This window comes from Heteronotia binoei, chromosome 7 (genome assembly GCF_032191835.1).
Source record: "Heteronotia binoei isolate CCM8104 ecotype False Entrance Well chromosome 7, APGP_CSIRO_Hbin_v1, whole genome shotgun sequence".
NCBI classification, from domain to species: Eukaryota; Metazoa; Chordata; class Lepidosauria; order Squamata; family Gekkonidae; genus Heteronotia; species Heteronotia binoei.
Window position 1 is genome coordinate 119,153,560 of NC_083229.1, and position 14,691 is coordinate 119,168,250.

General features: G+C 46.7%; 1 protein-coding gene across 4 annotated transcripts in view; it reads left to right on the forward strand.

Annotated features, from left to right (window-relative positions):
• The window catches only part of RNF152 (ring finger protein 152), a 130,003-nt gene that overhangs the window by 59,196 nt on the left and 56,116 nt on the right, over positions 1-14,691 (forward strand). The window contains exons 1-2 of one of the 4 annotated variants that reach the window (XM_060244281.1): positions 161-247; positions 2,810-2,956. The exons of 1 other annotated variant lie outside the window; for it this stretch is intronic. The gene's annotated coding sequence lies outside the window, so the exon portion shown is untranslated. Of the gene's footprint in view, positions 1-160; positions 248-2,298; positions 2,319-2,809; positions 2,957-14,691 lie in introns of those variants that run through there. 2 more of the 4 variants (XM_060244283.1, XM_060244282.1) reach the window with 2 other exon arrangements.

Here is a 14,691-nt window from a genome sequence, read left to right on the forward strand (position 1 = left end):
CTCCCCCCACCCCGCGTGCGAGGAGAGGGACGCAAAAAGGCGGGAAAAAGGGGCGCCAACCGCTTTCTGCCTGCAGCAGCCGACGGCTCCCAGGCAGGGGGCGGGGCCTCCCTAGGGCCCGCCTCCCGCCTGGCCCTTTGGAACGCCCCGCCCACCCGCCGGGTCCTCCAGCTCCCGGTCTCAGTCTGCTGCCAGCGGCGGAGCAGGCGAGGCGGCGAGGCTGCAGGCGCGACACGCACACGCATGGGTAGGAGCGCTGCCATGCAGAGCGGAGCGGGCTTGCTTGCCTTCTTCCCTGGAGCTCCATGCGCCCTTCCCCCCAAAAGTCACACGCCTCCCCTGGGAAGCTGCTTTGTGCTGGACGGGGCGCTGGGTTTGCTTTTTTTGGGAGGCGAGCGGGGTGGAGAGGGAAAGTTGCCGGGATGGGGGGAAAGAGCCGGCTGCAGGGACACGAGGAGGAGGAAAGGGCAGTTGAGAGCGAGTTCCCTCTGCACCCCCAAACCGGATCCCAACTGTTGAACACGCTTCATGAAAGCAAGAGGTTGGGCGCTCCTTCCTTCCTTCTTTCTTTTTCTTCCCCTCTCCTTCCTTTCTTTTCCTTCCTTCCTGAAAGCAAGAGGTTGGCCTTTCTTTCTTTTCTTTTCTTTCTTTTCTTTTCTTTTCTTTTCCTTTCCCTCCCCTTTCTTTTCCTTCCTTTTCTTTCCTTCCTTCCTGAAAGAAAGTGGTTGGGCTTTCTCTCTCTCTCTCTCTCTCTCTGTCTTTCTTTCGTTTCCTTCATGAAAGCAAGAGGTTGGGCTTTCTTTCTTTTCCTTCCCCTCCCCTTTCTTTTCCTTCATTTTCTTTCCTTCCTTCCTGAAAGCAAGTGGTTGGGCTTTCTCTCTCTCTCTCTTTCTTTCCTTCCTGAAAGCAAGAGGTTGGGCTTTCTTTCTTTTCCTTCCCCCCTTTCTTTTCCTTCCTTTTCTTTCCTTCCTTCCTGAAAGCAAGAGGTCTTTATTTCTTTTCCTTCCTTCCTTCCTTCCTGAAAGCAAGAGGTCTTTATTTCTTTTCCTTCCTTCCTTCCTTCCTTCCTTCCTTCCTTCCTTCCTTCCTTCCTTCCTTCCTTCCTTCCTTCCTTCCTTCCTTCCTTCCTCCCTCCCTCCCTCCCTCCCTCCCTCCCTCCCTTCCTTCCTTCCTTCCTTCCTTCCCTCCCTCTCTTCCTTCCTTCCTTCCTTCCTTCCTTCCTTCCTTCCTTCCTTCCTTCCTTCCTTCCTTCCTTCCCTCCCTCTCTTTCTTTCTTCCTTCCTTCCTTCCTTCCTTCCTTCCTTCCTTCCTTCCTTCCTTCCTTCCTTCCTTCCCTCCCTCCCTCTCTTTCTTTCTTTCTTTCTTTCTTTCTTTCTTTTCTTTCTTTCTTTCTTTCTTTCTTTCTTTCTTTCTTTCTTTCTTTCTTTCTTTCTTTCTTTCTTTCTTTCTTTCTTTCTTCCTTCCTTCCTTCCTTCCTTCCTTCCTTCCTTCCTTCCTGAGGTTGGGCTCTTTCTCTCTCTCTCTCTCTCTCTCTCCCCCCTCCCTCTAAAAGTGACATCTGATCATGCAGTTTGTTGCTCTCCCCCCTAATATTACTGGGGAGCGTTTTGCGTGGAAAGAAATCGGTCCCAGGGAGGGACCCCTTTGTTTGGCCTTCCCGGGGTTTCTGGCTACCTTTGCCTGGATCCTGATCCAAACGTGACTCCTAAAGGGGGACTTGAAGAGGTTTGCTTGGGGTCGTCTGCAGACTGTGGAGGGAGGGGGTGGGGCGGGAGATAAGTATGTGTGGAGTGGGTCTGGATGGTCGCTACACCAGGAAGATCTCCATGTGACCCAGAGATGTGTCCTTAGATGCCTTCTGGCCAAATTTGGCAAAGGGCAGCCGTCCACCACCATCTCCTCTCCCTCATTCTCTGACACCAGGGAGGGAGAGGGATGGCTCTCTTTTTAAAAAGCACCCCCTTGAAAAGAAAAAAAAAAGCTTAGTTGCCTGTTACTGTATGCCATCTAGCCACAGCTTTGTTGCGGGGGGGGGGGGGAGTGGGAGGGAGACCCGTATACGTTTTCTTTACACATCTCCAGCATGGATTCTTCTCTCCCCCCCCCCCCCCCCGCACGCCCTTTCAGGAGGAGGAGGTGCCAGGAAAAAGAAGAGACAGATGTTGAGGTCTTTTCATTTGGCCGATTGCTGCTTGACAGGGGCGAAGCAATCGCTGGAAGGGCAAACCAAAAAAAGAGTAGGGGGTAGAGATGAGCATTGCAGGCTCCAAGGGAGAGAGAGAGAGAAAGCTTTGCACCTTTCCTTGCATTTGGGAGGGGTAAGTCTTTTGTTTTGGTGGTGGTGTTTTTTTTAAAAAAAAAATCACACGCTTGGGAAAAGGGGAGGCGGGGAGCCAGCGTTTGGCCAGTTGGCTGGGACGCGATGGTCACCGAATGCCGGATTATGCAAGTTCCTCCGCGGCTGTATTTATAGAGAGCTGCATCTAGACGCACAACTCTATTCCCTCCACATCAACTCTGATCTGTAATAGCTACAGGGTGCCTGTCTCCCGGGCTGGCGTTGAGGGAGTCGCTGACGGGAAAGCTGCTTCCCGTAGGAAAGATGAACTTGCACGTTCAGGAAAATGAGAAATCTGCAAATGCAACAACAGCATATTCTTCAGCTGAGGCAGGGCCCCCCCCTCCCCTCCCCTCCTCTCCCCCAAGCCATCTCCGATGTAGATGCACACACTGGCTATAAAGGACACTTTGATTCCCTAATTTGTTGCCGCTGCCTCGTCTCACTCTGGCTTCCTGTAATTCACTGCAGGCAGAACAAAGCTCTTGTCACAACTGTACTTCCTGATTGTCGCCTCCTGTCTGCAACCCGATGAATCTCTCCCTCCTTCCTCCCCCCCCCCCTCCGCTTGATATCATCATGCAGAAAGAGAGGAATGAGACGCAATAAGAGATTCAGGTAATGTCACCCAAAATATGTTCGGTATCTGTTGCTAAAGCTGCTCCCCGCTGGAGCGTTGCCGTGCCGTGGAGATCTTGCTGAACTCTGTTGTTATGTCTGCGGTTGCATCACTGTAGGTTTTCACGAGAGCAGTGCTGAGCCGTGAGGTTCATTAACAACAACAAAAAAATGAAGCTGAATTGGGGACCGGGTCTTTTATTCGAGTAACCTGCCTGCAAAGGAAGTCAAGTGTTGACAGACATGTACTGCTAATGCTTTTTAAAAAAAAAAATACCTTGTTTGCTTTGTGACAGTCCAGTGTCAAAAACTAAAACACCTTAAATGTCTGGGTGCAGTCAAATCTGTTTATGGTTTTTTGTTTTAAAAAAAAAATTGGTGTGGTGGTGGTGGAAACAATGGAATTTGCCTGGATGAGAAGGTTGTTGGGAGAGCCGAGAAGACAAAATAATGTTAACGGATGGCTATAGGTATCATGAGGAATTCCAACATGTAATTCGCTGGAGTGACTTTCTTTGGAAACAATTCAATGTTGGACTCCCAGCATAAAACTGGTAAAAGATTGGAATGCACCAAAGTTGCTGAGAGTGTTGGGGGGTGGGATGGGGAAATTGCCGAGTGTGTTTGTGTAATATGCGGTGAAGGGGAGTGATTACAGATTCTGGGATCGGTGAAGTGACAGTTAAACTGTGGAAGACTCTAATTCATCAATTTGGCTTTGTGGTTACCTTTGCAAATTACTGAGATCCTTAATTTGTCCTTTTTAATCTCTGTGTTTAATGGAATTTTTGAGTGCCTTTTCTCCCCTCTGACCAAGGCTCCAATTATATTTTGATTTCGAAAGTGGCCCAGGTCTTCAGGTTTACAGGTCTTCCTTTTCAACCTCTGTGCTTAAGTTGAGGTCACGGGGCTCTCAGAAAATAAGGGTTAGCATCAAATCTCTTCTTGGTGATTTTCTTTACTATTCTTTGTCACTGTAGTTAATGCATTCACTCAGTTTTGTTTTGGTCTTTTTTTTTTTTTAATGCGTTGGAAAGAAACCTTTTGTGGGAAAGGACTGCAAAGTCTTGGAATAGTTTTTTGTAAGGCTGTCATTCATAAGATTTGATCTAGCTTCTGGACCTACCTGCCTCTATATATAGCTAGGTCAAGATGGGAAGCTGTGTTAGTCTCTCTGTAGCGGTAGAAAAGAGCAAGATTCCAAAAGCACCTTAAAAGACTAACAAAATTTGTGGCAGAGTACAAGCATTCGTGAGTCACTGCTCATTGAAATGATTGACGAAAGCTGCCACAGATCTTTTTTAGTCTTTTAAGGCGCTACCGGGCTTGTACTATTTTCTGTCTCTGTAGTTACTTTTCCCTTCCCACCTTGGGCCTTCATTTGAAATAAAATTAAAGAGGGGGGGGGGGGAGAGAGCTCAGCTAAGTGGATAATTCGTAACAGCTGCTGCTTTTCCAAGGTGACATTTCTACAGCTGTCAAAGAAAGCAGGAAAAAGGGAGAACTTTGGGTTCGTTTTGTTGGCCGCTGCTCCATATACAAGCAGCATTAAAATAAATACGACTCTCATGGGGACTGTACTTGATGGACTGAACCCTCAAAATGCAGAAACTGTTCAGGCCACATTAGGAAAAATATACGGTTGCAGTTTTCACTAGCTCGTGCTGATCAACAATGACCTTGTGGGGAATACATGTAACTCTGAGAGTCCAAAATTTAGTGAGTGTTCACAGTCATGCGTAAACGTCGAGAACTTTGGATGGAATTTGTGGATGTCTGCAAACAGCTACTTATTTTGCTACTTTTTCAGACTTGTGCCAGTGAATGCTAACAAACACTTCTTAATGATATTGCACATTCGCCAGAATTTCCCTTGAGTTCGCAGACACTGACAAAATCATGTCTGGAATCGTTGGGAGAATCAGATATATACTGTAGAACACGTCTGTCAACAGCTACTAGCCATGGTGCCTGAGGGGAACCTCCACATTCAGAGGCAGTCAACCTCTGAATCCCAGAGCAACATTAGGGGAAGGCCTCAGCCTCTTTGCCCTGTTGTTGGCACTCCAGAGGAACTGATTGGCTGTGCGCGAGACAGGATGCTGGACTAGATGGACCATTGGTCTGATCCAGCGTGGCTCTTCTTATGTTCTCATGAAGGCCTTGGCTTCTATGCCTTGTTGGCCATCCAGAGGAACTGGTTGGCCACTGTATGAGACAGGATGCTGGACTAGATGGACCACTGTCCTAATCCAGCAGGGTTCTTCTTATGTTCTCATGAAGGCCTCGGCCTCTATGCCGTGTCGTTGGCCATCCAGAGGAACTGGTTGGCTCCTGTGTGTGACAGAAGGCTGGACTAGGTGGACCACTGGTCTGATCCATCAGGGCTCTTCTTATGAAGGCCTCAGAAGTGGTTGGCCACTGTGTGGGACAGGAGGCTAGACTAGGTGGGCTACTGGTCTGATCCAGAATGGCTGTTTTTGTGTTCTTATGTCCTTGTATAATTGGCTCAGTAAAGCCAACTGGACATACGGACATATGAAGCTGCCTTATACTGAATCAGACCCTTGGTCCATCAAAGTCAATATTGTCTACTCAGACTGGCAGCGGCTCTCCAGGGTCTCAAGCTGAGGGTTTTCACACCTATTTGCCTGGACCCTTTTTTGGAGATGTCAGGGATTGAACCTGGGACTTTCTGCTTACCAAGCAGATGCTCTACCACTGAGCCACAGCCCCATTCATGGCTCTCCAGGGTCTCAAGCTGAGGTTTTTCACACCTGTTTGCCTGGACCCTTTTTTGGTGATGCCAGGGATTGAACCTGGGACCTGCTGCTTCCCAAGCAGATGCTCTACCACTGAGCCACCGTCCCTCCCCTGGATTTGTCTCCTGTTTGTGAATTGCCCATGGATAAGCAACGTGTGTGTGTGTGTGTGTGTATTAAGTAATGTATGTATGAATGAAAAAGTTGCAAGGCAGAAAACTATTTGTTCCCTTTTCACAGGCAATAAAGCAATTTCCATTAACTTTAATGGGATTAAAGGGCATCTGGGCACATAATGCAGCAACCTCGCTGAAGCCTGGTCAGTGACTGGATGGGGGCGGGGGAGGGGCTGCCTGCCAATTGTGCATAAACTGCCTTAAGCAAAGGCAAGATAGAAACGGCAGGGATTTATAATAAATAAGAAGCCTGTAGTTTTAAGTTGGAACATAGGGTGTCGAGGGAGTTACTAAATTATAGTTCTCCTTTGTAGGCTGATTTTTTCTCTCTCTCCAATGCTTGCAGTATTGCTGTGGTTTTAGCTTTGCCTCAGATGTGTGTTGCTCTCCCTTGCACGCATAATACCTAGGGAAGTTGTGGTAATTTTGTATGATGCTACAGTTAGGTTTTGAGTGAGGACGGAAGACATCTGATGTGTTTAGTTTCTGTTTTAGTCAGCAAGGCAACTCAGTTGCATAAAATTTAGATGCACACTGCTTGGTTCTCTCTCACGGACCACAAGGCTCTTTTGACTTTACCATGTACCATGTCTTAGTATAAGAGGGCAGGATAGGGTCAGAATTGCTTGTTGCGAAGCAAATGCAAGCTGGGAGGCATTTCGTACGGGAGAATTGGTGGGACACGGGGCTCTTTTGGTTGCAGGAACTGCTTTGCATATTAGACCAGACATCCCTGATGTAGCCAGTCCTCCAAGAGCTTACATGGCACTTTTTTGTAAGCTCTTGGAAGATTGGCCACATCAGGTGTTTGTGGCCTAATATGCAAAGGAGCTCCTGCTAGAATTCCACCCCTGCCACCCATCATTTAAACCCACTATTGCAAGTCTTGTTCTCAGTGGCCAACAGCTCTGTGCCCTCCTCTAAGTGACAGCCTTTCAAATACTTCAAGAGATCAATCATTACCCCTCTCCAACTTCTTCTCCAGACTGAATTCTCTTAAATTAGTTTTTAAAATTCTTTTTGTCCTTAGCTGGGTTGGATGAAACATGGTAGGGAGGGGAGAATCAGTAGCAATTCGAAGGGTTAAGGCCCTCTTTGCGCATGATTGCATTGATGTAGGAGAGTTGCATTTGGGAAATGAAAGTTTGCCTGTGCAACAGAACTCTGATCAAAACAATACAGGGTTATACCCAAATATCTCAGGTGATAGGCTCTTGATAACCACACACAGAATGCAAAAGGGGAAAATGCACAAGTGCGGGAACAGGGAAGATATGTACCTTTTTTTTTTTTTAGGAGCTGAACGTCCTCAATTTGGTAGCGTGTGCATAGAAAGCATTTCTAGGTTTGCAACTGAAGCTTGAAAATGAGGTGACCGAATGTAAAGACGACTGGTGGCAGATTCCATATTTCTGAATGCTTCTTTACCCCAAAATTCAATGCAAGTAGAAAACTAGCACAACAGGGTTTAAGCGTCTACCTCCTCTTGGTTTACTGTGCCGGTTTGCCGTCTGCAGGAAGTCGATTCATCATTTAATTCTCCGCCTGTAGTATGGTGTGTGGTATAGGTTATTCTGCAACTTCAGCCTTACCTGGTTCTCTTGCAAATCAGGCTTTAGTTGGACAACAGAATGCATTCCCCATCTGTAAAATAGTCACACTCAGAACTTTTTTTGAGCAGGAATGCAGAGGAATGCAGTTTCAGCTGGCTTGCCACCAGGGGCCTAATATGCAAATGAGTTCCTGATGGTTTTTTCCTACCAAAAACCCTGTGCAAAACAATGGTGCTGTTGGGGTGTGGCCTAATATGCAAATGAGTTCCAGCTGGGCTTTTTCTACAACCCCCCCTGCTCAAAACAATGGTGCTGTCAGGGGGTGAGGCCTAATATGCAAATGAGTTCCCAGCTGGGTTTTTCTACAAAAAAAGCCCTGGTCACACTTATAATAGTTGTATGGCTAATATGTGTGTTATGACTTCACAGCGTTCAGGTGATGTCCAGAAGAACTGAGGGTACGTTGAATGGTCATTGCATTTTTACTGTCTGCTTTTCACCTATTTTCATGCATATTTATTTTAGGCCACTGAGTGGTGTTTTGGTTTCTTTTTATGGCTTTGTTTTTATGCTGTTAGTTATAGTTTTATTGTATTTTTTTACTTTGCTAGTTACCATGGGCAGATCTCTGAAAAGGCGGTGTATAATAAACATAGATTAAATTTTAACTGAGGTGTGGGGAAAATTTGTCCACAGATTCATTGGTAAGGAAATATTTTCAAGATGTAACAAATAGGGTGCATACTTCAGGGTCAGATCTCTCCCCCCCCCCTCTCTTTTTCTGGAGCTCGTATATAATATCTAATTGTGAAGCTGTTACTGCTGGATGGTGCCGGCATTATTATTATTATTAGATTTTTTGTGTGACCTTGAGATGGATAGTCTGAATGCAAAATACGTCTCGGGCACAAAGTATGGGCCAGAGGAAAGACTCCCAAGGGTACATAATTTGCTTATCCCTGGCTTAAGCAGTAGCTATGTTAAATTCACTATTTGTCTGCTGGAAAGGTTTGTGAATTGGCTCATTGTCATGCTTAAGTGATGAAATGAGAATACCGTATATACTTCATCTGCGCTTAGAGGAGATCTATTATTGTATGTGTTCAGGGCTTTTTTGGTAGCAGGAACTCCTTTGCATATTAGGCCACAAACCCCTGATGTAGCCAATCCTCCTGGAGCTTACGGTAGACCCTGTAAGTAGAGCCCTGTAAGCTCTTGGAGGATTGGCTACTTCAGGGGTGTGTGACGTAATATGCAAAGGAGTTCCTGCTACAACAAAAGCAAAGGAGTTCCTTCTACAAAAAAAGCGCCGTGCTTATGTGTTTTGTGGGTTAAAAATTTCAAATTCTTTTTGCATGGCCCTATGTGTTCATTTCCAGCAGGGGTATGTAAGTACTGTATATGCAGTAATTTCCCCCATTCTTCTGATAGCTAAAGGACACTTTTCAAAAAAGAAAACCAGAGAAGCATTTTACTCTTGCGTGCCCTCCCCTCAAAAAATATTGGTGCCTGTGTCCTCTGAGCATAAGTGACTAATCAGAAGTTGCTTCCAGACTGGAAGAACCCAAGGCTGGAGCAGTGACACAATCTAGAATCAGGAGGCTGCCTCCATCTGAAGTTGGGTCATTCCACTATACCCGGGGCTTTTTTTTGTAGCAGGAACTCCTTTGCATATTAGGCCACACACCCCTGATGCAGCCAATCCTCTGAGAGCTTACAAAAAAGAGCCCTGTAAGCTCTTGTAGGATTGGCTACTTCAGGGGTGTGTGGCCTAATATGCAAAGGAGCTCCTGTTAGGAATTCTGCCCCTGGGCATGACAAACTTTGACACGTAAGTCCCAGTGTTTGAAATGCACCACATCTCCACATATTCATAGCCGTTGCAGTTTTTTGCACTGCTTGTAAAGCTGTCTCAGGTTGTTGCTGTTAGTTGAAAGGTAAAACTAAATCTTGGTGCTTTTTTTGCTCTTCGCAAAGCATGCAAATACTCCAGACTGCAAACGATACCGCCAGAACCCTCCACGACTGGTTTGGATCCAGTCTGGAACGGCTGGCTGCTGTGCTGATGTCACATTCTCTGAAATTACCATTCAGCTGGGTTTTATGGAGGGAGCCAGGAGGCTCTGAAAACCTCTTGCGTAGCTTTTTTTTTGTATGGCTTTACTCGCTGTGCAGGATTCCTCGTCTGTGCTTAAGAACACACGGAAGCTAAATAAAAATTGGTTGCTCTTAAAGGTGCAACTTGACTCCTGCTTTGTTCTTGCATAGCTTGTCACAGTAAACAGCATAAAGCAAAAAAAAAAAAAAATGTGTGCAAGCCTCTGACTGAAAGCTTCCAAATTTTTTTTTAAAAAAACCCTATTTACGCAGAAAGAGATTCTAAAAAGATGAGTGATGTTTTCCCAGCCTCAACTACTCTGACGGTGCTGCAGATCTAACCTCTTTCGAATAATCTCTCGCTATGGAGAGCTTTGTACATGCTGCACCAACCCTCAGAGGTTACAAGTGTCCCCTGAACAACAGAATGGCATTTGGTACCTTCCAAAGAAAATAAAAAGTGTTGGTGGGAGAAGAAGACGACCATAGATTTATATCCCGCCCTTCTCTCTGAATTAGAGTCTCAGAGTGGCTTACAATATCCTTTATTAGGCTTTGTAGAATCTTTCGGGCTCAAGTGCCGTGTTCTGCTGGAGAAAGTTTTTCTTCCAGACGTTTCGTTCTCGGCTGCGGGGAACGTCCTCGGTGGCGTTGCAGCCGGAGCAGGCGCTCTGACCTTCTTGGCTGCTGTGCATTGAGTGAGGCCAGGGCTGCTGGAGAGCTGCTATTTCTAGGCTGGAGGGGGTGTGGTGAAAGGGCAATAGGTTTGTGGCTGTGCCCATTGTTTGGTGGGGCTTCCTGGAAGGGTAGTGATAAGGAAACTTCCAGGAAGCCCCACCAAACAGTGGGCATAGCCACAAACTTATTGCCCTTTCACCACACCCCCTCCAGCCTAGAAATAGCAGCCCTGGCCTCACTCAATGCACAGCAGCCAAGAAGGTCAGAGCGCCTGCTCCGGCTGCAACGCCACTGAGGATGTTCTCCGCAGCCGAGAACGAAACGTCTGGAAGAAAAACTTTCTCCAGTAGAACATGGCACTTGAGCCCAAAAGATTCTACAAACCCTAATGATGTTACCAGCCGTGAAAACCTGAAATCTTTGATAATCTCCTTTATCTTCTTCCCCCACAGAAGACACCCTGTGAGGTAAGTGGGGCTGAGAGAGCTCTTACAGAAGCTGCCTTTTCAAGGACAATCTCTGTGAAAGCTATGGCTGACCCAAGGCTATTCCAGCAGCTGCAAGTGGAGGAGTGTGGAATCAAACCCAGTTCTCCCAGATGAGATTCCGCACACTTAACCACTACACCAGACTGGCTCTCAAGAAATAAAGTTGAAACAGGAAAATATTTCAGAATGACCAGAGTTGGGTGGTGAAAGTTGGCATTTATGTCTCACTTGCAGGGCTTTTTTTTGTAACAGGAGCTCCTTTGCTTATTAGGCCACACCCCTCTGATGTAGCCAATCCACCTGGAGCTTACAGTTGGCCCTGTACTAAGAGTCCTGCAAGCTCTTGAAGGACTGTCTACATTGGTGGGTGCGGCCTAATTTTCAAAGGAGTTCCTACTATTAATAAAGTCCTGCTCACTTGCTTTCTTATTGCAGTTATCTCTGAGGTATGGTTTTCTCCAGTGCAGCTACAATGATTTGTTGATGCTACCACTGAACAGAGGTGGGCAGAGTACGTTGTGGGGCTATGCCAGTGACAGGCATTGCTTCTGCAGAAGTAGTTAGGACAAGGGTGCCAGAGTGTCTGCTGGCACCTTTTCTGGCATGAGCCAAGTATTTTTAGAAGGTGGGGCTTTTGTCCATTAAGATTTTTTAAAAAGTGTTGCTTTTGCAAAATATGCACTGTGTTACTGAAGATAAGCTGTGGCAATCATTTTGTGGCTGGCTCCGCCTCCTACGGCTGCCATTTTGTTGCTGCGCTCATTGTGCTATGTTGGAATTCCAACTGCCTGTTGGTTGAAGAAAAAGAGAAGAAGAGATTGGATTTATACCCTGCCCTTCGCTACCCAAAGGAGTCTCGGAGCCACTTACAAATCTCCTTTCCCTTCCCCTCTCCACAGACACCTTGTGAAGTAGGTAGGGCTGAGAGAGCTCTCCCGGAACTGCTCTTGAGCAGAACAGCTCTGTGAGAACTTGTGGCTGACCCAAAATCACATCAGCAGGTGCATGTGTAGTAGTGGGGAATCAAACCTGGTTCTACCAGATAAGAGTCTGCGCATCCCTGAATTAGGATATGAAGATGCAGCAGATGGGAGGTAGACGAGGGCAGAATTTCACTTGGATGCTGAGATTAGCCACGTAGCTCTAGGAAGCAGCAAGAGTCAAAGTCTAGAGACTGCAGTCTCCTTCTGTTTCTGCTTCACTGGTGCGTTTGGATGAAGAGGAAATGTATGAAATGAAGAAAACTAGTGATGCAGAGAAGGAACACACCTGCAGGCCCCAAGTGTGCTTTATGGAGTGGTGTTTTCAGGGATGTGAGGAAGACACCAATGTTGTGCAAAGATTTCAGAGTCTAAAAAGCTGAGCTTTTCCATTGTACTTTTGATGGTTTGTGAGTGGAGATTAGGTAGTGTGATGGGTAATGACTTGGTCTCTTATCTTAGAGAGCGTTTCTGTAGATTAAGCCGGCACCATGGCTTTTTTTAATAGCAGGAACTCCTTTGCATATTAGGCCACACACCTCTGATGTAGCCCATCCTCCAAGAGCTTACAGGGCTCTTAGTACCGAGCCTACTGTAAGCTCCAGGGCTGGCTACATCAGGGGTGTGTGGCTGAATATGCAAAGGAGTTCCTGCTACAAAAGAGCCCTGGAGAAATGCAATATGATATTTTTAATAAAATTAAGTTAGAATTTATGATTATCTTTTGGCCTGTTTAAAGACCGGCTGCCCAAATAGCAAACTGCATAGAATAGGGTGAATTGGGTGAAATCAAGAGAATCTGAATCGTTAATTTAGGTGCAGTCCTACACAAAACGACAAGGGTATAAGTGATGTTGAATGGAACGTGCTTCAGTGTAAACAGGAAGGAAATTTGTCTGCTAAACCTGGTTTAACAGATTGAGATGAAGCTTGTTTTTGCAATTTGTGGGGAAATCTGGGTTTAGAAAGAAAGCATGACATGCAAGCAGCAGTTCTGCAAAGGTAGCATCCTGTTGTCTAACCTCTGAATTGGCGTTAGCAATAATAATTTATGCAGTTCTTGAAAAACACCAGTGTGCCGTTTCCAGGAAGGACTCTGCAGATGTTGACTCATTTTGAAAGAGCCAGCTTCTTTCGAGATAATTAATTGTGAGGCGCAGGGAAAACCTGAATAGCAAAGTTTCCTGGGGACAGCTCATTGGGAGATTATTTGGTGTCTTCTTTCGAATGGCTTGATCGTCATTTTCATGTACTTTCCTTTACAACAGGTAAAGGTGTGTTTTATTAGTTCTGAATGATAAAGCTCTGACCATGTTTCAGATTCTGACTGAGACCAGACCAGCAGCTTGGGGCGGCAGTGTCCCGGCTCAGAAGAAAGCCAGCCCAGTGGAAAGCAACCCCAGAGTGGTCAGGCGGCGCATACCCTAATGTCGGGAGAGGGATGGGCCGTGCGCACGCCACAGCAGCGGTCCCCAATCTTTTTGGCACCAGGGACCGGTTTTGTGGAAGACAATTTTTTCACAGACCGGAGGAGGGGGCGATGGTTTCGGGATGATACAATTGTGCGCTTTATTTCTATTAGTTTGGTATGGAGGTTTAAGTGTGCGGACTCTTATCTGGGAGAACTGGGTTTGATTCCCCACTCCTCCACTTGCAGCTGCTGGAATGGTCTTGGGTCAGCCATAGCTCTCACAGAATTGTCCTTGAAAGGGCAGCTGCCGTGAGAGCCCTCTCAAGCCCACCCATCTCACAGGGTATCTGTTGTGGGGGAGGAAGGTAAAGAAGATTGTTACCCACTCTGAGATTCTCAAATTCAGTGGGCAGGATATAAATCCAATTCTATTATTATTATTATTATTATTATTATTATTATTATTATGCATTGTTATATATAATGAAATAATTATACAACTCACGGACCGGTTGCTAACAATCCATGGACCCGTACTGGTCCACAGACCGGGGGTTGGGGACCCCTTCTTTAGAGGAGCGGTCAGACCGCTCAAGCTCTTGAGAGGCGCTTCCCAAGTGCTCCCCAGCCGTTCAGATGACCAGGAAAGGTGGCAGGGAAGCGTTTGGGAGCTCTGCTACCACTTAGGAAGTGGTAGCTTTTTATGCCGCTCTAGAGATGCTGGAAGAGCTCTGTGGCACAGAGTGATAAAGCTGCAGTCCTAACGTCTGCTCTCTCGACCTGAGTTCGATCCCGGTTTTCACAGCAGACTTTTTTTATGGGGTGGTTTGCCGTTGCCTTCCCCAGTCATCTACACTTGCCCTCCAGCAAGCTGGGTAGTCATTTGACTGACCTCAGAAGGATGGAAGGCTGAGTCAATCTTGAGCAATGGCAAACCACCCCATAAAAAAAAGCCTGCCGTGAAAACGTTGTGATGCAACGTCACCCCAGAGTCGGAAACGACTGATGCTTGCACGGGGGACTACCTTGATCTTTAAGGTGCCTCTGGACCAGGGGTGGCCAAACTGTGACTCGGAAGCCACATGTGGCTCTTTCAAACATATTGTGTGGCTTGTGTGTCACCACTCAAGATATCTGAGGAAGTGAGCGGTGACTCATGAATGCCCTGCCACGAATTTTGTTAGTCTTTAAGGTGCCTCTACATGCAGCAGAGTGGTAAAGCTGCAGTACTGCAGTTTGAGCTCTCTGCTCACAACTTGAGTTCGATCCCAGTGGAAGCTGGGTTCAGGTACCCGGCTTCAGGTAGCCGGCTCAAGGTTGACTCAGCCTTCCATTCTTCCGAGGTTGGTTAAATGAGTACCCAGCTTGCTGGGGGGAAAGTGTAGATGACTGGGGAAGGAAATGGCAAAAAAGGTAAAGGTAAAGCTAGTCCCCTGTGCAAGCACCAGTCGTTTCCGACTCGGGGTTGACGTTGCTTTCACAACGTTTTCATGGCAGACTTTTTACAGGGTGGTTTGCCATTGCCTTCCCCGTGTTCTCTAGTTACGAGCCTGTCTGGGGGTTGTCCTTCTGTCAGCTCTAACCGGCCAT